Here is a 22644-nt window from a genome sequence, read left to right as displayed (position 1 = left end):
TGAGGAATTCACGGCCGGTATTGTGGACTGTGCAATGGGTGATGCACATGTCTTTGAAGGTTAGGGTGTAGTTGGTGGACGGGGGGGGGGGCTGCTGATTAGTGTTGAGCGGTATGGTGAAGCAGAGTGCGGAGTGATCCATCTATGATGGGGTGGGAGGGTGTGAGGGCATGGTATGGTATGTTTGCGTTGCTGAATATTGTGTCGAGGGTGTGGTCTTGTATGGGTGGAGGTGTGGTGTTTCAGATTAAGTGGATCTAGGCTGCCTGTAAATGCCCTGGTCATAGGGTTTGATGGGGAGCCAAACCATATGTTGAAATATCCTAGGATGGTGATGGTTGGATGTAGGATGAGGTTGGCAGCCCGTGCTTCACAAAATGTCTGCAAAGTTTTTGTAATAGCCGGGGGCGTCTGTAGATGAGTAGGAAGCTGTGTGAGGTGGATGGTGTGAGTGGAGTTTTACCAGGAGGGATTCGTAGTCTGTGGTGCTGGTGGAGTGTCCTTGGTTATTAGCTTTAGTTGGTCTTTGTATAATCTTGCCAGCCCTCCTCACCTTTGTGATCTGTTTCGGATGGTGAGAATGTAACCAGGTGGGAAGGTCTCATGCTTGAGGGGTTTGTAGTCCTCTGAGAACCAGGTCTCTGTAATTAATAGGATGTCTGGGTTTTCTTCTGTGATGAGATCTTAGTTGTGGAGTTTGTTTTTGGAAACTGACCTGGTGTTGATGAGGGTGCAAGATATTTGGTGGGATGCCTTTGTGGGTAGAGGGTGTGTAGGGATTTTGGGGGGGGGGGTGGAGAGGGAGAGAAGGGTCTGATGTGGGGGCTGGGAGAGGGGGGAGGATGAGAAGGGAGGCGGTGGAGTGAGTGTGGGATAAGTGAGCAGTTGGGATGGGCGTGGGGAGGGGGAAAGGAGCTAGGACTGGGTTGGGCAGGGAGGTTTCGCTCCTATATTACAGTGGCGCAGTGGTTGCAAACTGTTGGAGAATGGGTGAACATTGGGTGTCTGCTGTCTCGCCCTTTCTTTGCATTTTGAGCGATCATGGGTTTATGGGAGAGAGTGGGTGATTCTCTGGTGGATGGGGTATTGGCTAGGGCTAATCCTTTCCGTGGAGGGAGGGGGGGTGTTCTCTAGTCCGTCTTTCCCTCTTGCAGCTCTTAATTGTTCAGAGCGGAATCTACGGGAAAGGGGAAGAGTAAAAATTTGAGGTGGGTAGGTGTAGTGAGGGCGGGAGGGTTGTGTGTTGAGGCCCAAGTTTCACAATGCAGTTTAAGTGCATTGTAGAGCCGAGCTACCTTTTTTGTATTGAGTTAACGCAGCTAGATTTGAGTGCCATGTTTAGTGGGAGAGAGGCCTACACCTAGCAAGGCTGATAGTACAAGACTAAACACAGTGAGATTTGAGTACAGGGCTAAACGCAGCTAGACCCAAGAGTCCTGCACAGTGGGAGAGCGTGAGGCAGAGGTAACTAATCACAGTATTGTAGATAAGTTTGGAAAGTGGCTGAGCTTCCGGGGTAGAGTAATTGCTCTACTCCCCACCCAAGCCACCCCCTATGATACTAGTCATTGCTGGTTGAAAGCTGGCCACTGTCTTCCCCTGCTGACACCTGCAGACATCGGAGTAATTTTAGGAAGGGACAGGGGTGTTTGTCCCCCCAACTTTCACGGCACACCATTTTGTCCCCATTCATTTGGCTGGGGCACCTTTTCTTCAGTTGTCATGCCCCCCCCCCCGTCCCCCAACATTTTCAGCAAAGTTACTCCACTGCCTGCAAACACTTTCTGGAGCTGCCCTTAGCCGCAGGGGCTGCCCTGGCAAGGTGCGAGTCCTGAGAAGCCCAATCAGGGTCCAGGGGGTTGACTGGGAGCTGAGAGGGAAAGTGGAAGGTGTCTGGAGCTGCAAGGGACTCCGGCTGGGTCTGGGCACCAAAATGGGGGCAGATTAACAATGTAGGCCCTGGATGTGTGGATAAGGTACAGAGACTGGAAACCTACTGATTAGGTCTTCTGTGCACCCCTCAGTGCCTGCCCTGGAATCTTTTTTTTTTTTGTTGTATTCAAGTGGAGGAAATTTGAAGGCTGATAAAGGAGTTCAGATTCCTACCTATGCCGGATTAGGGATTTTTTTTTTACTTCTCTGGCTATGCAGGGCTTATAAACGGGTATAGTTTAGAGGTATCTGGCGGCAGTTTCCCCTCTCTCTCTCTCAAAGGACACTGGAATGAGATTTGTTTTCTTGGTTGCAGAGTTAAAGGACTTGACCAACATGGTTCCACGCAGCCAATGGTCATTCTGCCTTTGGTTCTTATTCTAGATTTAACATTCTTATGCATTCTCCTTTTTAGCCCATGCTTTGTTTTTGGCTCCTTACTTTGGACCGTATTGTTGGTGGCTATTAGGTGTGAGTAAACCCTAGACTCTCCCTAAGCCTGCTTCTCACATAGATATTCTCCAGTTGCCGGTCTTAACTTTCCAATTCCTCACCCTTCTACGATCTAGCCTCCCCCAGTTGTTGTATTGTTTTGAGAGTCTTATTGAGATATGAGAATGTATGGGAGGATGCAATCCATTGGAAGGAATAACTAATGTTTTTTTCTATGACTTCTCCAACAGACTTTTCATTGCCCACTTATCCTTCCACGATTTCAAAGGAAAACCTTCAACAAGAGAGATATTTGGAAAACGGTCCTCCAATTGGAGGTTCCTGCAGCTGTTGAGCAGAGTGGGAAGTGGTAGGAGAGCAAAGGTCATGTTTCGTCTTGTAGAAGATGGCGACACCCCCTTTGGAGATTTGAGTAAGCATAGTGCAGCTAGACAATGAACCTCAATATCCACATTGATCCCAATGCTGGAGAATATCAATCAAGACTGCAATTTGTGGGATGCGAATCCATAAGCAGAGCTTACACAGTAAGTCATTTTCTCTACCGGTTCTATAATGGAGGGAAGGTTGAGCGGAGCATGTCCTAAACCTGCTGGTAATCGGTGCAGGCTGGAAGTACCAGAGTCTTGACAAAATGATTTGTTGATGGTTTCTGCCAATGACGTGGGTAGGTGCTTGGAGGGGAAATTTCAAGGTCATTGCTCCTAGCACTGACAGCTAGAGAGCCACTGGCTCATAATTGGGTGCAGCAATACAGGTTAAGCTTTTTATGGCTAATGTGGCAGAGGTTACTGGCATGGCTAAGGCTGCACTGCAGTGGATGAGGATTTGTGTATTTGATGTAGGGTGGTAAAACGCAGTTGGTTCGATTATTTGGAAAGGGACTGTGACTTGGAAAGGGACTGTGACTGTGGCAGATGGGTCAGCTGGCAGGTATAACGGGCTGCTTTGGGGGTGTGGGCGGGGTCTTTTTGCTGCATACTTTTCCAGTGGTTGACTGTTTATTTAAATCAGTAAGGTTCAAGTTTGGTGTGCGCAACATTCTCCAGCATTCGATCTTTAATGGATTCACATGCTTGGATCTTTCATGGATTCACATGCTTAGAATATTCCCCATCGTCAGACTGGGACACAACCGAGGGATCCCAGTCTGACGACGGGGAATATTCTAAGCATGTGAATCCATGAAAGATACCAATGCTGGAGAAATGGAGTTACAGTTAAGACACTATTCCCTTCTCCAGCATTTGATTTGTCATGGATTCACATGCTTAGAATATTCCCCGTCGTCAGACACCAGGTCAGCAAGCAGTACAAAGAAGAGATCAAGGGCATTCATCCAGAGTTCAGACCACACCACATCCATGTTGGGCACACAGATCCCAATCTCCACCTAGAACTCCACCTCCAAGAAGAGCTTGCCTGTGAATAGGCGAGCAAGAAGGGGGAGTTAGTGGGACACTGGTCCAAGGGACACGAGCTCCACCGTCTCCTCCAACTCTCCTCACCAGGATATGTGGGATACAGATGATCTGGACCAGGATACACAGGGTAGTCCAGCACAACCCTGTCCACCAGATGACACTGGTGTGTTCCACGCCATGGTATCAAAGGCGTGCCAATAATTTGGTGTAACTCCTGCAGAGGAAAAGATGGTTTTCTTTTTGATCATATGGGTATGCACAGAAAGGCTATGTTTGCAATACCCATCCTAGAAATTTGTTTGGCAGGAGGGGATTCTGAACTGTGAAACACCCTGAACCTGCAGTAAAAGGGAGACTAGACAAAAAATTCAAGGCCCCGGATATGACGCCAACATATATAACCTCTCAACCCTTTCCAGAGTCGATGGTGTCAGCGGCAGCAAGTCGCAAAGCGCATAAATATTACAAATGTGGTATTCCCCTGGACAATGAGGGCAGAAAAATTGATGCTTTCAGCAAAAAAATAAGCCTATCGCAGCAACAACAGTTAAAGTGGCCAACGCCCTGGCGATAGTGGCTCGCTACAACCGTGAAGTGTGGCACCGGTTGGCTCCCATTTTAGAGCATTTGCCAGAGCAACAGCTGAAAGAGGCCAGGACGCTTGTACATGAAGGTGAGGAGGCTTCAAACCACAGTATCAACATTGCAGCGGATCTCGCAGAGATGGGATTCAAGAAAATTGGACCATCCTGAGCAGACTAGGATGGCTACGCTGCACCGAATTTAGACAAGAGGTGCAACATAAGGTTGTCGACATGCTGTCTAAGGGCGAGAACATTTTGGTGACAAAATCGATGAGGCCCTTAAGGTAATGAAGGCAGACTCCGATAGTGCTAGATCATTAACTACCCTACGGGGTAGAAGGACTTTTCGTCCCTTGCGAGGTGCTTCCGGTTAAACCAGGTTGTCGTCCTCAAGGGACCACAAGAAGTATGCAAGATCTGGCTACTACTCCCAGGGATATAGAAGGAACTACCAGTCCTCCCAATGCAGCAGGGATTACCACGAAGTACAACGCAAACTCGGATCGACCACCTCGCAAAGAAGTAGACAGAACAAAGCCCAGCAATGACTGCCTCAAAGGCACACCAGTGGGAGGAAATGTGGCGTTTCATTTTGACGGGTGGCGAGCAATTACAAAGGACAGATGGGTGCTGGATGCCATTCAACACAGCCATTGGCGTTCAAACACGCACAGACACCCTTACCCCTGTAACAGTGTCACATCCGCACCTTCTAATTCTCCAACAAGAAGTTCTTCAAATGTTAACTAGGCAAGAAAGAGTTCCTCCTTCATCTAAGGGAAAAGGGGAGGTATTTTCTAGTAAAGAAGCTGGATGGAAAGTGGTGTCCAATCCTTGACTTAACCTCAAGAAACAAAAGTTCAAAATGGTCACACTACTGTACAACCTCATGAACACCTAGTGGCTTTTAACCTGAAAGAAGCCTACTTTTACATCCCAATACATCCGAGACACTGACAGTATCTCGGGTTCAAGGTCGGCGAAAGTTGTTACCAATTTAGAGTCCTTCCATTCGGCCTCAAATCAGCCCCCAGGTCTTAAACTAAATGCCTAGTGCCCCCTTTCCTCAGGGCCACCACGTCTACCCATACCTACATGACTGGTTGGTTTGAGGTCCAAAATATAAAGAAACTGCGGTTTCAGTCAAACAAACTCTTCTGCAACAATTGGTATTTGCAATCAATTATGCCAAATCTTGTGTAATGCCATCAAAATATTTGGTGTTCCTGGGTGCACAGTTCCTCACAGGACAAGGCTTTGTCAGACCCTTAGCTGGCACAGTGCAAAAATAACACTGACAACCTCTTTCACTCCAAACTAATTGCTGTGTGCAAATACATGGCTCTACTAGGGATCATGTCCTCCTGCATTCAGCTAATGCCGAATTGCAGGCTACATATGCGACTGCGACCGATGCAACTATTTCTAGCTACTAGATGGTCCCAGGCACAAGGTTCCTGGGGAGACGAGATAACCATCACCCCGGATCTCTCAAAGTTACTGAAATGGTGGGCGTTCCTTGCCAACATCTCAAAAGGGATGCCACTAGTAGAACCCACTCACCAACTCACTATCGTGACCGGTGCGTCTCTGGCAGGTTGGGAAGCTCACCTTGGAAAACACCAGATCAAAGGCCTGTGGACCCTGAAGAATCAGTGCTGCACATAAATATCCTGGAGCTTCGAGCTGTCTATTGGGCCCTAAAGACTTTCTTTCCACAAAAATACAGTAGTGCGAATCCTCAGACAATACCACCACAATGTTTGTTTTACCTGCGCACGCAAGGCGGAACAAGGTCAAAGATCCTGTCTCAAGCTCCAACCATTTGGTACTAGCCATTCACACCACCATCGCTTTACAAGCATTCCACCTGCCTAGGATACACAACCAGCAGGCAGACTCCCTCAGCAGGGACCCCACGCAGTCCCACAAATGACGCCTGCATGACAACCAAATAACTAAGATCTTTTCAGCGTGGGGCCAGCCTCCTCTGGACCTTTGCCACAACATGCAGCAAACCGTGCAAAGAATTCGTGAGCAGGTTACCACACCCTTGCTCTCTGGGGGACGTGTTCTCATGGACTGACATCCTCACATGGGCCCACCCCCCTGATCAGGAAGACAATCCAGATCTGCAGATCGAACTGCAAGATAATCCTGGTGCCACTGTACTGGCCCAGACAAACATGGGTCTCGGACCTCCAGCTGTCGGTGGACAACCCAATCCATCTGGTGTCCCACGCCGACCTCCTGTTGCAGAACTGTGCAATTCTACATCACGACCCAGGCTCCCTCAAGTTGACAACATGGCTCCTGATCACGCCGAATTCAGCCATCTAGACATCCCACAGGAATGCCAGTGCATACTACCGGCAACTAGGGCACCTTCCACTAACTCCTACAACCGGAAAGGGAAAAGGTTCTGCGTGTGGTGTTCGCAGCAGTCCAACCTTCAACCACTGGCCATATGACCACAACAGGTTCTCCCCCATCTACTGAAGCTGGCAAAGGAAGGTCTTGTGATCTCCATAAACGCAATCTGCAGGTTCACCAGAAAGAGATGGAAAACCCCCTCTTTTCAGCGACCGGCTGCTCAAGCACTTCCTAAAAGGGCTTTCTCGTCGCACTTTTCCTCCAAAGAAACGAGTTTCACTTCTGTGAACCCTAAATCTAGTCCTAGCTGGCATCATGAAACCCCCCTTCTTCGGTGCACTTCAAGTTTGTAACCTGGAAAGCGGTGTTCCTAATCGACATGAAATCTTCCAGACGAGTCTCTTAACTACAGGCCTTGGTGGTGGATCCTCTGTACCTTCTGTACGAGCGCGATATAAATAAAATATCATTTAATTTCACCAATAGCCACTTTATCCTGAAAGTTGCATTCTTGTGGAATATAGATGCAACTATCCCCCTACCTACATTCTTTCAGAACGCCACCTCCCCAGCCGAGAAAACCTTGCACTCCCTTGATGTAAAAGGGTGTTTAAATACTACCTGGACTGGACCAAATCCTTTAGCGCGGCGAGACAGCTTTGTTGCCTTTGGTCCCTCGAACAAAGGGACAGCCATCACAAAACAGGGAATTGCAAGGTGGATATCTTCAGCGATTTCCTTCTGCCATGCAAAGGCCAACAGGCCACTGCAGGCTACAGCCAGGGCACTCTCCTACAGCCACAGCGGCCTTGGCAGCTCTGTTCTGGAGTACCCATCAAAGACATTTGCCAGGCGGCAACATGGGCAGTGCCTCACACTTTCACTAGGCGCTACTTCCTGCAGCAACAGCATGCAGAAGACGTGCAAATGGGAGGAGTAGTTCTTCAATGGCTGTTCCAGTAAGGTAAGCCCTGCAGCTTCCGTTGTTGTAATTGCGTATGTATGCTTCTGGCATGAGTGTAAAAAAGCAAAGGTTTCAGATCATTGTTTGCATCTTTTTTGTTTGTTTTAATTTCTCCTCCAGGCATGCATACGGCTATAAAATCTATTCACAGCATGTGAATCTATGAAGATACCAATGCTGGAGAATTGGAGTTCTAGTTAAGAAACTACTGCCATGTGGTGGAGGAAACTGCTTAAGTTCTTACATCTGTTGTAGGGGGCATCTGGCAGAGGCGGCCAAGTTGCAGGTTCTTGGTCTAGTCATTTAGTTGGAGAGGTGGGCACAGGCTGGTCTGTTCAAGGCTGTGTATTAGGTAGGGTGCAGATTCCTTATCAGATATCCATTCCAGCATCAGCTGCTTTGAAACATTTTCAACTGGGGGTGTAGTACCATCACAACGAAACAGACCACACATCGTGTCGCCCCAACACCACAGTGGCTACCAAGAGAAAAAACACACCTACCCTCCACGGTGCCACCAAACTGAAGCTGCCAACAACACTTCACAGCTCTTTCAATGGATTGCTTTTCTCCCGCAAATTCCTCATCAGATAGACCTCCTCATCCAGCTCTGCTGCTCAAACATTTCAACAGGGGGCATAGTGGATCTCGACTTGGTCATCGATCCCTCTCGTTTGGTGCTCTATCGCCTGCTCTGGAAGTGATGTCGGGTGTCGTGCATATATACCACTCACTATATATAAGGTAAGCAACACCCCCACTCAAAACCTAACTCCACGGTCCGGGGCAAACCATAAGTATTTATACAAAAAAGGGAGAACAGGTGCACAACATTTAATCTAATAAATTGCTCATCTGTCTAACAGAAGATGATTAGTGATGACCTATGCCCATTGGTCCTGAAAAAATGGACTTGGTGTGCAACAAACTTTCATAGATTTGATCATTTTAATTATCATATTCAAATTCAATAAAACACTACTAAAAACAACTTGTTTTAAAACACCCAATATAACCTAAAATTTGACCCACATGGTGGGTATAACATCAACCTAATGGGATAAAATTACACCACAATTAACATATAAAATTCAACTGACACATGACAATTACAGTACACTATGCATTTAAACAGTGTCAATTCACAACAACCATATCCCAACATGTTTCAGTTCGTTGTAGCTTCTCAGTGCTTGAACTTTCTTCAGGGGAAAAATATTTTTTCACATTAGTTTCACCACCATGTAATCCCGGGTTGGGGGTAAGGCGATCCAATTTAGGGCCACCTCTGAATGTGACTTTAGTAGCGCTAATGTCAAAGTCCAAACAATAGCATTAAACTTCTTAAATCAAGTTTATTTTGATGATTGGGTACTCGAAGTAACTCTCCTGGTTCCAAGATCTCCACTGCAGAAACACAATGATTTCCAATATTCACTGTTCAATGATTTACAATCTTCACTGTTACATGGGCTTCAAAACGAAGCCTGGATGCGAATGGAGTCTTTCACGCTCTCTCATATCTTATCGTGTGCGGGACCAAGCTCCCCTATGTGTCTCGAGCTTGTTTTTGGACAAGTGAAAGAAAGCAGTTGAATGCACTAAAACAAAAAAAGATCATCCTGTGCGCCAAAGAATGATGCAGACCTAGAAGAAACGTTATCAAGGCAGTCAGTGGTTTTGAAGTCCCTGATCCCAACACTCCACCCCCGCCCCGCAAGGTCTGACCTTGACATTGTTGTACCTCAATCTAGGTACACTCCTTTAAAGACTTTATGCAGATTTTCCAAAGTGTCTTTGATGATGACTGTGACAGATTCCTTTTGGATTCAAGCTTTAGACCTAAGATTCCAGAATTTCAGTCTGCAAAAGCCAGATTAACCGAACTGGCTATGTACTTGAAGGATGCTAGTGGTCTCCACACCTCCCGGAGGTAGACTTCCTCCTGAGCACCCTAACGTTACATACAAGAAAGGAATGGCTAAACTAACTGCCCTAGGAATTGGGTACCCTTGCCAAGGAAATCCCCGACTATGACAGAGGTCTGCAAGTAGAGCTAGTTCGGCCCTTTCATGCTACTTTGAGGGATCCCTTACTGGAGCTGTGGAAGAAACTTTGCTACCAGCAGTACACACGGATCTAGAGCCTTGTGGTGCAGGCAACATATGGGACCGAATCTGCACATACCCATCCTTGTCCCTGGTCAGGGGTGATAAGAAGTAGGAATGCTCTATCCGATGTTTTTGGGTCTAGCAGTATGGCTGTAAAAGTCGGATGGGACCTGTGCCTTCGTGAAGGACACCCACACCTTGGCCATGGTCTGAACCTGCAGGGCATAGCCTAGCAGGAGAATGGGCTTCTTAGGCATTGGAAGCCATGGGAAAGAGGCAACTTCTGTTTGGCCTGGATGCGGGTGAGTGTGTGGGGAGAGCCATGGATGCTAGGTTTGTATCCACATTTTTGTTGCTAAGGAAATCTGGTTCAAACCAGGCTACTAAGTATGCCTTTTTGATGGCTCAAGCCATTTTGACCCAAAGACCACTATAGTCTGGAGAAGCTGCAAGCATCTAAAGCGGCTTCTAAGTCACTAAGCGCAGCAGTACGGTAGCAATTCTTTAGCTATGGAGGAAAGCCCCTTCATTACTACAGCTCTTAAACCAGAGGGGGACAGGTCAAACCCCTCGCAAACTAGGCCAGAAATTTGAGAAACAATTTGGTAAAGGTGCAGAAACCTCAGTTTAATCCAGCTTCTGTCCTCTAGTTCAGCAGTAGTTCCGAAATCATGTGGGGAACTCTCTACTTCAATGGGGGCGGGTTGGGGGGCAGATTCTGACTCATTACAAAGAACTGTAAGCTATTACTTCAGACGCCTGGGCACAGTAAGATGTCAGCCAAGGATACTGCCTCTTTCTTGTGGCGACCCCCTGCTAAACTGCCCCTGGTACCCTTTGTTTTCTGGACCAGCTACTAGTATAGGAGGTGGCCTCCCTACTGAAGAAGGGTGCCATAGAAATGGTACCTCAAGCAGAAACGAATAAGGGGTGATGCTCCCTTTACATCTTGGTACCAAAGGAGGGTGGAGGAATGTGACAAATCATGGACCTGATGTGTTTGAACAAGTTCCTCGGGAGGGACAAGTTCAAGATGGCAACACTCTTACATCTTCAGGCCTTGAAACCGCAAATGGTTTGTGTCGTATCTACTGGACGCTTTCACATGCCTAGTGTATGGGAGGATTGGTCCAAGAAACACCCCCCCCCCTCCCCTGCATCCTCTCCCCCCCTGTGAAGTCCATGGCTCGTCCAGGGTTCCTCCTGCCACCAGGGCCCAGGTGGTGGGTAGGCCACTGGCTGAAGACCTTGGCCAAACAGGCTGAATTTAGCTAGGCCCAGGAAACCATTTTTGTGAAATAAAGATGGCTTGAGCCCTGTGCACTGCAGCGCGGCCCCCACCCTTGGAGAGTTTCACTTATCCCTGTGGCCGCAGCTCTCTGGCAGATCCGCTGAGAGCCCGTTCCCACGAACAGGCGGACATGAGCTAGTGTTAGATACCAACACTGTAACATTTCACCTTCCGCAGTGTATCGCTGTTCCCAGTATGACCCGGTTAGCAGGGCCGGGGTGGAAAAGAACTGTAAAATGGTCCCTTGACAAAAGCAGAGTCCCCAAAAACTAATGAGCAAACCACCTGTGATGAAACTTTTCTCTCCACGGCCTTCCTGACTAAAAACCTGTAATCTCCATGAAGATGGTAGAATGTGTGCTTACATGACATTCGGGATGAAGTACCCACATCCCCGTAGCTATGCGTAAATAGTAGAGGTGTCCCAGGGTTTTTTCGTGTTATATGTTTCACCGAGAAGACTGCACCCCACGGTCCTGCGCCATAACTGAACTAATGCTGCTAGAGTGCAAAGGAAGACAAATGCAACCATATTGAGAGCTCACGTAAGGGGTGCACGAAAAGGCACCATTTGTAGGTCCAAGCTCACTATGTGTCACTGCCGTCAGCCTTGTTGACGGTTTGTTCCTGCGTGCTCCACCAACCTTACTACTACCTCACTTACCGCACATGTATAGAAATGTAACAATGTTGTGGGTGTTAAATACTTAGCGTATAGATCACGTGTGTTAAATGGCCATGTGAAAGGCACTAACAATGTCAAAACATTAGCTTTGAAAAGACTCAATGGGTACTATATATTATGTGAATGTTTATGTCTCCTCCACTTAAATCTGCAACACACGAGGAAAATACCTTTGTGACCACATGCAAGGCAATTCCCCCTTCCTCCCATTGAAGTCTGCCAGACGAAAAAGCAGAGGCCTGTGCCGCGCTGCTCCACCTCCCCCATTTCGGCTGGAGCCGCTTGAAGCATTCACATTCCCCCGCAGCACCCAAGGCCACGGCCTGCCAACTGAATTATTTACAACCCAGCAGTAAACCGCGGCCTTAAAACACAGATGCAAAGGCGCCCTTTCTTAGGCTCCACGACCCACCGGCTCACCTTAGGCTAATGGCCCCTGTAAAATTAGGACACCCAATATTATAGCAACACTACAGGAACACATTCATAATGACTTCTAACGAGACATGATAACTCGGACAGCCGTCCCATGCCCTGAGACCCAACCTCGTGACCTATGATACCCGGTCAACAGGACGATGGTAACCATGTATTGATGAATCGCCAAAAGACCCCACTCTAGGTGCATTCCTCCTGTGTTGCATTAACCTGTAGAATAACCTATTGGAAGATTTACCAGGGAAGATAATATTGCAATGTTGAATGACTGCGGTGTGCGTGGCCTTAGGGCAGAAAGTCAGGAAAGACGTTCATCACTGACACTGGTCGCGGCTGGCACAACAACACCGCCCGGATGAGCCCAGCTGACCTGCCCGGCCCAGCCCAACCCACAAGGGTAACCAATGACGTCCACCAACCACGGCAAACCACATTGCAGCAGCACCTATAGTTAGTCGTCGCCACCCAATCCCCACGAACTTGTGCCCCCTATAGCATGTAGGTTCTTATGACGCTTTTTGTAAATATATACGCCTGTCTTTGCTATTGTCAGACAGAGTGCTCTCGGAGTTTGCAGAGTTCTTTGCATGCCCTATTCTGATTGATAAACTCCCATTTAAGCTCACCCGCACTTTGTCCTGGCCTTATTCCCATCCTGGGAGAGTCCATTATTGAGATCTAGAGATCATTGATAGGTGGTGGCACCATTGGGTATTTGCCCGGATGCCCCCCCTCGCTCTCCCCCCGTTTCTGACACATTTTATCCTTCCTTATGACTTTTCTGCCTTCTCCACATTCTCAATTAATATGGAACTGGTCAGGGTGTATTTTGCCCTTATTAACATTTTTTTTAATAGTGGCACTGTGACTTATCTAGCGTATGCCCTTTTGGTACCAGCTGTACCATGAATAAAAGAGAATGAGATCAACGTACCGCGAGTCGTGGACTGCGGTCGCTGAGTCCTATACCAAGATGGACGTCTGGAGTCGAAACACGCAAGCAGGTCGCCTCCATGACGACCACTTAAACGGAATACTCCCGAGCAGTTCATCTTGGCGACGAGCTGTGCGGTCGTACTGGGAGTTGCGCATTGTTTATGGTGAGTGTTCTTAACGAGACACCCAGAGCGGTAATAGTTCCGTGTATTGGATGACGGGCACCCGATACACTTTTGCCAGTATACTATTAGAGAGGGCGTGTTGCATACTTAACATACCCAGGCACATTTTTCCAACTAGTGAGCGTGTTATATCAGCACATGAGAGCCTGAGAGAGTCTTTCAGTTAATGTTAAGCATCAACTAACACGAGCGCCGTATCCCTTCAGGGGGTATGGACAGTATCTCAGTTTATTTGTTGGGGATGATTATAGTCAACAAAGCCAGATATGAGCTGCACTACGTTGTATGCACATTTTGGCGGTCGGATGTATTAATGAACATCAAGAGAACATTTTTGAAATGTGTGATCGTAACAAGTATACCTCAGTAAACTGAGCATGTGATTACTTCATTTTTTATAAGCCTGAGAGTGTTATATGTAAATTAAATTTAAACACATATTCAAGTACTCAGTCGATCTCTTTTGCCTTCAGCCACCACCCACTGGAAAACCCAGCCCTTCACCATCCTGTTCACCCGGGGAGAGGCACTGGTCTTCCTTCCGAGTGAGTACACCTAATTCCAACAGTATTAGTCTAAAAATTGAATCATGTTTGAGAACAAATCTCTAGAATCCACTTCTGTACATTTGTATCATACAGATTGATCCCGGTTGTTGATACGTACGCTGGAATGAGGTTAGTTTTACTTTTTCATTGAGAGTGACCTATGAAATCTCACGTCTGACATAAAAGTCTAATTAGGTTGTCCTTCCCTTTTGTAGGAATTAATGAACAACTTTTGAAACTTTAACACATTCTACCCTGAAGAAGGATTGTTGCGTAATCCGAAACGCGTTGGTACACATGGTTGTGTTTAGGAGATTCTGAGCAGAAAGAAGTGTACTGCCCAGATGGACAATTGTGTTAAATAATTCAATATTTAAATGTGTTACTTCACGAATAACGTTTTGAGAACATTTGTATGTTTTTGAGGACTGTGATTCAGCTCAGAATATTGTCGTTGTTTAAATGTATAACTACTTTTGTTTCTAATGATTACCACGCTATGAGTTAATAGTGTTTATGTAACATTGGAACGCACCTTTTGTGAAAATCATTTGCCTATATACATAAAAATACTTTATCTGTCTAAAACTGGTTTGTCTCAGCTTGGTGGTGCTTCTTTGTAGACAAGCAGAGAGATGGATGCTATTTATATCTTGTTTAGCATATAAATATTTTTTGAGTAAAGTGAAGGCTTTCTTGCATTGTAATTTAATTGATATTGTGGTCTCTCGCTCCTTGTTGGAGTCGGATTGGGTTCACGTGATACTGAAAATAACCTTGGGGACTTGTCTCCCCATCAGGAGTGCAGCATAGGGTTATCAGCTGGCAACAGCTGGTGTGTGTTTGGTGTTTCATATTTTAGGATCTCGAGTGGCCTCGAATCTCCCTGCTGCACCTGAAACTGTATATGAACTACCTGAGTTCAAAGGATCATATCCTAGCGAAATGACCTGAATTTATATACTTTGAAAACAGTATATGGTGGAAGGCACAACAATATTAAGAGTCCATTATTGTCTCTCATTGTGGGGAGGATCGTGCTATTTGGGGGACGCTCACCTTCAGTGGTGACCCCGACGTGATTATTATTTTTCTGCTAACATATATATATATATAAATATATATATATATAGCCCTACCGTCCCCTTTGGCACGAAAATCTCCGGTCGAAAAGGGATACGCACGGTGCGCCGGCTCCGGAAGGCTACCCGCCAACGGCAACCGGTACGCTCAGAAGTGCGCACTCAACAGAGAGAGGGCATGGGATCCCGGTTGAAAAATCCCCTTTGAGTACCGCTCGCCGGGGCTGACCGTTGAGCGTATGGCATCACTGCCTGGACGGACCCAGTTTCGGAGACTCTCGGTTCAAGACGGGCACGTGAGTATTAAGTGCGAGCGAACATAAAGGGAGTAGGGGAGAAAAATAGGACAGGGAACGAGGCTGGTTGAAAGGGGACACTTTGGGACTACTAGGAACAACTCTAGACCTTCTTTACTTTTTCTTTGCATATGGCCATTAGGATTAAGAGGTGAAAAGAGATAAAGAGACGGGAACCTAGCTCCGCGAGGGGGTTGAAGGCGGCGCCGCATAGTGCTATCTTGACTAGTACTGGGAATATATGAAGAAGTGGAAAATAAGATAAAGGTGTCTGGTAAAGGAAGACACGGTGAATACATTAGTGACTGCTATTCTTTCTATTCTTCTCGTTGGGTCCACGGGGAAAATAGTACAAAAGAAGAAAAAAAAAAAGTTAATGTCAAAACTAAAAGACAAATTCATATCGGAGTAAGACGGAAAGGAACAGCTGGCAAGGGAGTAAAGGGAGTACAAATTGGGCTATGAATAGAGTGTTGCCTATGGGTGTGTAAGCATTGTATGTGTCAGAACAGATTTGTTACAATGAATGTGTAAAGGTGGTCATAAATGCATAATTATGGTGTGGTTATGGTAAGTGTGACCAGAAGAAATTTTACAATGAAGAGTGCAATGCGGTAAAGTGATCGTTTATTTTTGATTTTTGGGTCAAATTGCTGAAGATATTGATGGTGTACGAAAGGCGGTTTGCTTTTGTATGTGCCCCCTAAAGTATATAGAATAGAGGCTGTGCGCGACTATTCTTATATTGTCCAGGTGGCGGAAACACATGCAGGTCCCCGCGCGCAGTAATACGCAAATACTTAGATACATCTGGTGATAGACTTATGTAAAGATATATATATATATATATATCTCTAATTATACATCAGTGTCGAGCAACAACGAACTATGGGGGCAGAAACACCCTTATCACATATTTGTAAGAATCTACCTGGGTACGCTGAACGCATTAAGAAATATCATGATCAGTGGATCACAGAGCTGAAGGGGGAAGGATTACCTCAAATATGGCCCGAAGGGGGATCATTTGACAAGAGTGTCCTAGATATGGTAGATACATGCATTTGTTTGAAATACAAGGGGAAGCAGCTACACAATAGGAGAGAAATATTAGACCTATGGAGATTGTTTGAAGAAATACCCCCGCCTAAGAAAAGGGAATTAGGAACTGATCTGCTATCTACCACTGATAATCCATTACTGATACCAAAAGATGACAAGATGTTGCCAGGAGGGGAACCACCGGTAGAGATAACTAGGTTGTACCCAATACTGAATAAGCCAGTGCCCGCAGAAGGGTATAGTGACCCAACCTATGTACCCCCAACAACAGTCACTACGACTCAAGGGCCAACAGCACCCCCACCGTATGAGAGTCATAGAGAGCGAGACCAGGTAAGTACGCCAATAAAGAACATAGAGAAACTAACAGAAGACCTAGAGTCCAGGCTCTCTATAGCAAAAGACGAGCTCTCGAGGATAAAAGGTATATGTGAACAGACTGCGACCAATGCTGCTAGGTCAGAGCCTATATCAAGAGAGCAGAGTGAGAATAAAACCATTGAAGAAGGGGGAGATATTGTTTAGGATACAGGAAGAACCGACCCGAATAATTGAACTAGAGGGGAGGGAGGAGGGCACTGATGATGAGATAAGGACTACAGGAGGTAGAGAGGAGCTATTCTGTGATATAGGAGAAGACTCAGAGGAAAGTGAAAGGCTAAGCGTGGCAATGGGGGGAGGAAGTGAGGAGTTGGATGGCACATGTTCAGGGAGAACCATGGAAGAAGAGTGGACGGGACGGCTAAGGAATAGGTTGGGGAAAATGGCACCACTAGGAAAAACGGAACGAAGGTGAGTGTAGATACGACAAAGGGGAGGTTACAACTCCCGCTAATACATGGAGGAGGAGGGAGGCCAAATTACATACCGTGGGCTCAAATGGATAAGGCCAATTTGTTGGTCATTGCACCCGCTATCAGGAGGGGCAAGCAAGTGGATATATGCATTCGAGAAAAACACAGCAGGGGTACCTCTAGCAATAGGTGATGTGAAGAGTCTGCTAGTATCAGCAGTGGGGGATCAAGCTGACAGAGTATGGGTAAAGGCTGGCTTCCCGGGAGTAACTTTAGACTGCGATCGCCATGATGGCGCTTCTTTTAACACAGTACGTGCCAGGGTGTGGGACGCCTTAAGAGAAACGTTCCCAGACACCCCAGATTTGCAGTCAGTAATGCAATGTACAATGAATGACGGGGAAGATGCTATGGATTACATTTTTCGGCGGGTCCAAGAGATGTGGAGAGCAGAAACGGGCAAGCCCTGGTATCAATCAACATCGTTATTCTATTTTATAATAGAGGGGGCTCCCTAAAGAGGTACAAAAAGCAATTGACAAAATCGCAGGCATTGAGGCAAAAGGATGGCCTGAAATACAGAGCATAATAGTTCACCACTGTAAACGAATAAAAGAGAGGGAAAAGGCGATAGCGCAGAAAAGATTGGCAGACGAGGCAAAATTAGTACTAACGAAGCTGGTGAAGGTCGCTGCAGCCGTAGCCACGCTCCCACACAGCAGGGAGGGAGAAGAGGAGGAGGGGCTGGTAGCAATACAGGGGAGGATGGCAATGAATTGGGCAGGAGCAGAGTGGAGGTGCGCAGTGGCAAGAGTGGACCTCTCGAGGGGGACAAGGTGGGTACAGGGGTGGACAAGGGTACGGGGGAATGGGAGGAAACGGATGGGAAGGTCCCAGAGGTGTGCAGGGAAGTTGTTGGAACTGCGGGAGGTGGGGGCACTTTTCCAGAGAGTGCAGGAGTAGAACAAACAACGGATTTCCAGAGGTAGAACACTATGGCCACCCTCACCCAGGGAGCCCATATGGTCTCCCAATGGGGCAACAACAACGGGAACCAGAGCAAAGGCAGGTGCATCACTACAGAACACAGAATCACCCACAAAACGACACTATGCACTACACCCCAGACAACCCTTTCGCAACAAATGCAAATGGAGCACCAGCACCAGCCCCCTATAGTGGTGTATCAGTAGTTTCAGGGAGTGTGTTCAACCAGGGGGGGGACAATGAGACACCCAGCATAGGACAGCCCACAGAGAACACTTGCGTGTCCTGTTCTAGCTACAACCTACGATGCAGCAGAGGAACCATTGGTAGGGGCGCAGATAGGAGACAAGCAGTTCATATTCATGGTGGATTCGGGAGCGGAGAAATCATGTATTCGGGAGGGCCGGTTTCATTTATCTAACTGGAAGTTAGAGACGCAGGGGTTCTCTGGGGCTGTAATTGAAGTTCCTTACACAGAAGCTTTGGATGTGACAGTGAGGGGTAAAACGGTAGACATCCTTACTGTATTATGAACAATCGCCAATAAACCTGCTCAGAAGGGACCTTCTTAGCAAACTTAACATGACAATATCATTCACAGAAAGAGGGATAGTGTGTTTGACACCAGGAATATGCCCATTACGCGTAATGCTGGTAGTGCAGGCTCGGACAACGGCACCGGAAATACGTGGCATGCCAGTGGACGAGAGAATGTTCATCGAAGGCTTAAAAACGCTGGCCCAAGTAGTCCCGGAGCTAAAAAAGTTAGAGTGGAGAATACCCGCAGAGTTTTCCTTCCCACAATAGTGCGCCCAGACATAGCACCAGGGTCCGTGGCATCCTTAGACTTGCATGCTGTACAGATATCAGCAAAAAGGATTGCAGTGATTGGGATGGACATAGATGGGTGCGAATGGCGCACTGTACTGTGCATCAATGCCAACATTGCCCTACGGGATTTATCTGAGGATCTCTTTTCTGATGCAGAAAATGATGGCGAAATAATAATGGAAATAGCAATGCCCTGTGACATTTTGATTCAGACGAGACAAATTCCCGTCCAATTGATGGCAGTGGTGGGAACGCCACCGTCCTTTTTTGACGATGACATGCGACTGGTGCCAAACAATTTGTGGACGACAGGCCCCCATGATGTGGGGTTGTTGCATGGAGTGACACCAGTGGTAATAAAGCTCAAACAAGGGGCAATTTGGCCCCAAATGAAACAATATCCATTGTCCCGTGAAGCTGAGGAAGGGATAAAAGAGACAATAAATGCATTGCTAGCACAGGGGATAATAGTACCTTCAAACTCCCCATGTAACACCTGTATCTACCCGATCAAAAAAAGCAAAGGGAGGGGTGTGGAGGATGACCCAGGATTTACGCCCCCCTAATGACGTCATACAGAAAGAGTTCCCTCTAGTTCCGAATCCTGCTTCAATATTATGCAGCATCCCAAAAACGGCATCACATTTTACAGTGGCTGATTAGAAAAATGCATTCTTATCCATCCCCTTGGCAGAAGAGAGCAGATACCTGACAGCATTCACATTGGGGGGGAAAGAGATACGAACATTGCAGGTTGCCCCAGGGATACTCTGAAAGCCCAAGCATATTCAAACGCATACTACACGAAGACCTGGGTAATTTATCAGTTGAAAACACGATCATTCAGTACGTAGACGATTTCTCGTCTGCGCACAGAGTGAAGAGACGTGCAGAAAAGACTCAGTAACACTACTGACGCTGCTGGCGAATAAAGGGTACAAGGTGGACAAGGGAAAGCTACAATACGGTCAGACAGAGGTGTTGTACCTGGGGCAGCTGATATCAAGAGACTGGGAAAGGATAATCCCTTACAGAGTGGAAGCAATAAGGTCAGTGAGAGAACCCACAACAGTGAAGGAGATGCAGAAATTCTTGGGAATGTGTAACTATTGCAGAGCCTGGATATTAGATTATGCAGCCTACACCAGGCCATTACTGCAAGCACTCAAAGAGGCCCAACAAGAGAACAGGAAAATAGAGTGGTCAGAAGAGATGAGTGACTCGTTTAAGTCACTAAAAGAACCGATTTCGAGTGCTCCAGTACTCGCCAATCCTGATTATGAGCGCAAATTTTACCTATTTTCACATTGTAAGGGAACCCTTATGACAGCGGTACTGACACAAAAGACTTCCCTAGGACACATACCATTGGCTTACTATAGTGGCACATTGGATGCGGTGATGCAAGGCCACTTCGGGTGCGAGCAATCTCTCGCCGCCCCCGCGTTCGCCATTGAGAAAAGTGCCACAATAGTAATGGGGTGCCCTGTCACATTGTTCGTGGAACACTCATTATTTGCAATACTTGAAAGATCAAAAAGTACACTGACCACCCAGCGAGCAACGGCCTATGAAATAATTTTGTCCAGCGCCAATATCCACATTGTACGGTGCAGGACAGTAAACCCAGCAACATTCAGCACAGAACCATGCACACTAGAGGACATGCAAGAACACAATTGTGCAACCTACACAGGAGAAACGGGAGGGCACGGTGGTGTGCGAGAATGCCCTGAGCGAGGGGGAGGTTTACTTTGTGGATGGATCAGCATCGATTGATATGGACACAGGAGAGAAACCTGTGGGATTGGCAGTAGTGAGGTTAGAAGAAGGGGAGTATGAAGTACTAGTACAGTATCGCCTTTCATCACATTTCTCAGCACAAGCAGCAGAACTTATTGCCCTAATAGAAGCATTACATGCAGCTAAATGTTGTGCAGTAACAATATATACAGATTCAGCTTACATGACGACAACAGTACATGGAGGTCTAGCAAGGTGGGGGCGGAGAGGGTTCCGAAGGGCAGATGGGACCCCAGTGCAACATGCAGAACTACTGAAGGAATTGATTGAGGCCCTAAAAGATCCAACAGTGGTAGCAATAGTGAAGTGCCAAGCACATACGTCCAACACAGACGTTGTGTCTTTGGGGAACGCGGCAGCGGACGCTGCTGCCAAGGAAGCCTCGTATTTTGACAAACATGGAACAGGTGAGTACATATTACAGCACAAGACGAACAAAGAACTCCCATAAGGATATAATGCCATGCCCATATCACAAATACTAGAGCTGCAGGAAGGGGCCAGTGGTGATGAAAAGATGGTGTGGGAAAAAAGAGGGTGCAGCCAATCGGCAACAGACCTATTATGGTGCCAAAACAACTCTGGTAAAGTAGTAATGCCAGTCAAACTGTTGGAGATAGCATTTCAGCAATTACACTTTCCAGCGCATAACACCAAGCAACACATTGCAGCAGAGATACAAGAAGACTGGTTCATACCCTGTCTCCAGGAGCACATATCTAGATTGACAATGGAGTGCACAACGTGCCAGATATATAACTCTGGAATGACGCTATGAACGCTCAGGGGAACAATTCCAAAACCCATAGGGCCCTTCAGAGGACTGCACATTGACTACGCGGATATGGGGGAAAGGTGTAATGGGGCACGCTACATGATGGTGGTTGTATGCCCATTTTCGAGGTGGGTGGAAGCAGGCCCATGCGCACGACCTAATGCTAAAAGCGCTGCAAAGTTCCTATTAAGGGAAGTATTCCCGCGTTGGGGAATTTGCAACGTAATTCGCTCAGACAATGGCACTCACTTTGTGAACAAACTCTTCAAAGTAGTGACCACATTATTTGGGATAAGACATACATTGTGCTCGATTTATCATCCTCAAAGTAATGGTGTTGTCGGAAAGGTGAACGGACTGTTAAAAGGGAGACTGTCTAAATTGTGTTTTTCGTTAAAGAAAAACTGGATCTAATGTTTACCCCTTGCGCTGTTTGAGCTGAGGAATCAGCCAAGCAAGGACCACCATCTGTCCCCGCACGAAATTGTGACAGGGAGACGGATGCACACTGCACATTCCCCACTACGCCAACACTCAGACGCACACAGAAGCGCCACGATATTGGGAGATGAGTTTACAGAATACCTGAAGAAGCTAACTAGGGCAGCGCGCGCAATTTCAAAGCAGCTCTCACCACCATTCACAAGGGAAGAGGGAAGCACGTCGGTGTCCCATCCAGAACACGAGGTACAGGGACAATTAATGCCAGGAGAGTTCGTTTATGTCCGGAGCTTTGTGCGCCGGTGGAATGCCCCAAGGTTCCATGGGCCGTACGAAGTGGTATTTTGTACCCCTACAGCTGTAAAAGTAAAGGGGCTCAAATACTGGATACATTTGACTGATGTGCGTAAGGCATATAATAGTGTGCAGGAAGAGGTGGATGAGGAGGCACAGACAGCAAACAAAACTAATGAAAATGATGAGTGAATGTGAACATGTGAATGGAGGAGTGTGACTGATAGATAAAAACGTTATTGAGAAACATTATATTACAGGTTATCGATGAAGATAAATGATTAAAAAAAAACGATTTAAGTGTAAATAATAACATGAAGAATATGTATATTGTCTGCTCCCTTCTCTGTACATC

General features: G+C 46.8%; 1 long non-coding RNA gene across 1 annotated transcript; it reads left to right on the top strand.

Moving 5' to 3' along the window:
• The first annotated feature begins 12102 nt into the window (after positions 1-12102).
• Positions 12103-14524, top strand: LOC138473608 (uncharacterized). The gene is made up of 3 exons (XR_011268809.1): positions 12103-13921; positions 14018-14053; positions 14140-14524. It is a non-coding gene; the product is annotated as an uncharacterized lncRNA (long non-coding RNA).
• The last annotated feature ends 8120 nt before the right edge of the window (positions 14525-22644 follow it).

The sequence above is a fragment of the Ambystoma mexicanum genome, chromosome 8 (assembly GCF_040938575.1).
Source record: "Ambystoma mexicanum isolate Mex_15411 chromosome 8, UKY_AmexF1_1, whole genome shotgun sequence".
Taxonomy (NCBI): domain Eukaryota; kingdom Metazoa; phylum Chordata; class Amphibia; order Caudata; family Ambystomatidae; genus Ambystoma; species Ambystoma mexicanum.
This window is presented reverse-complemented; position numbering and strand designations above follow the sequence as displayed.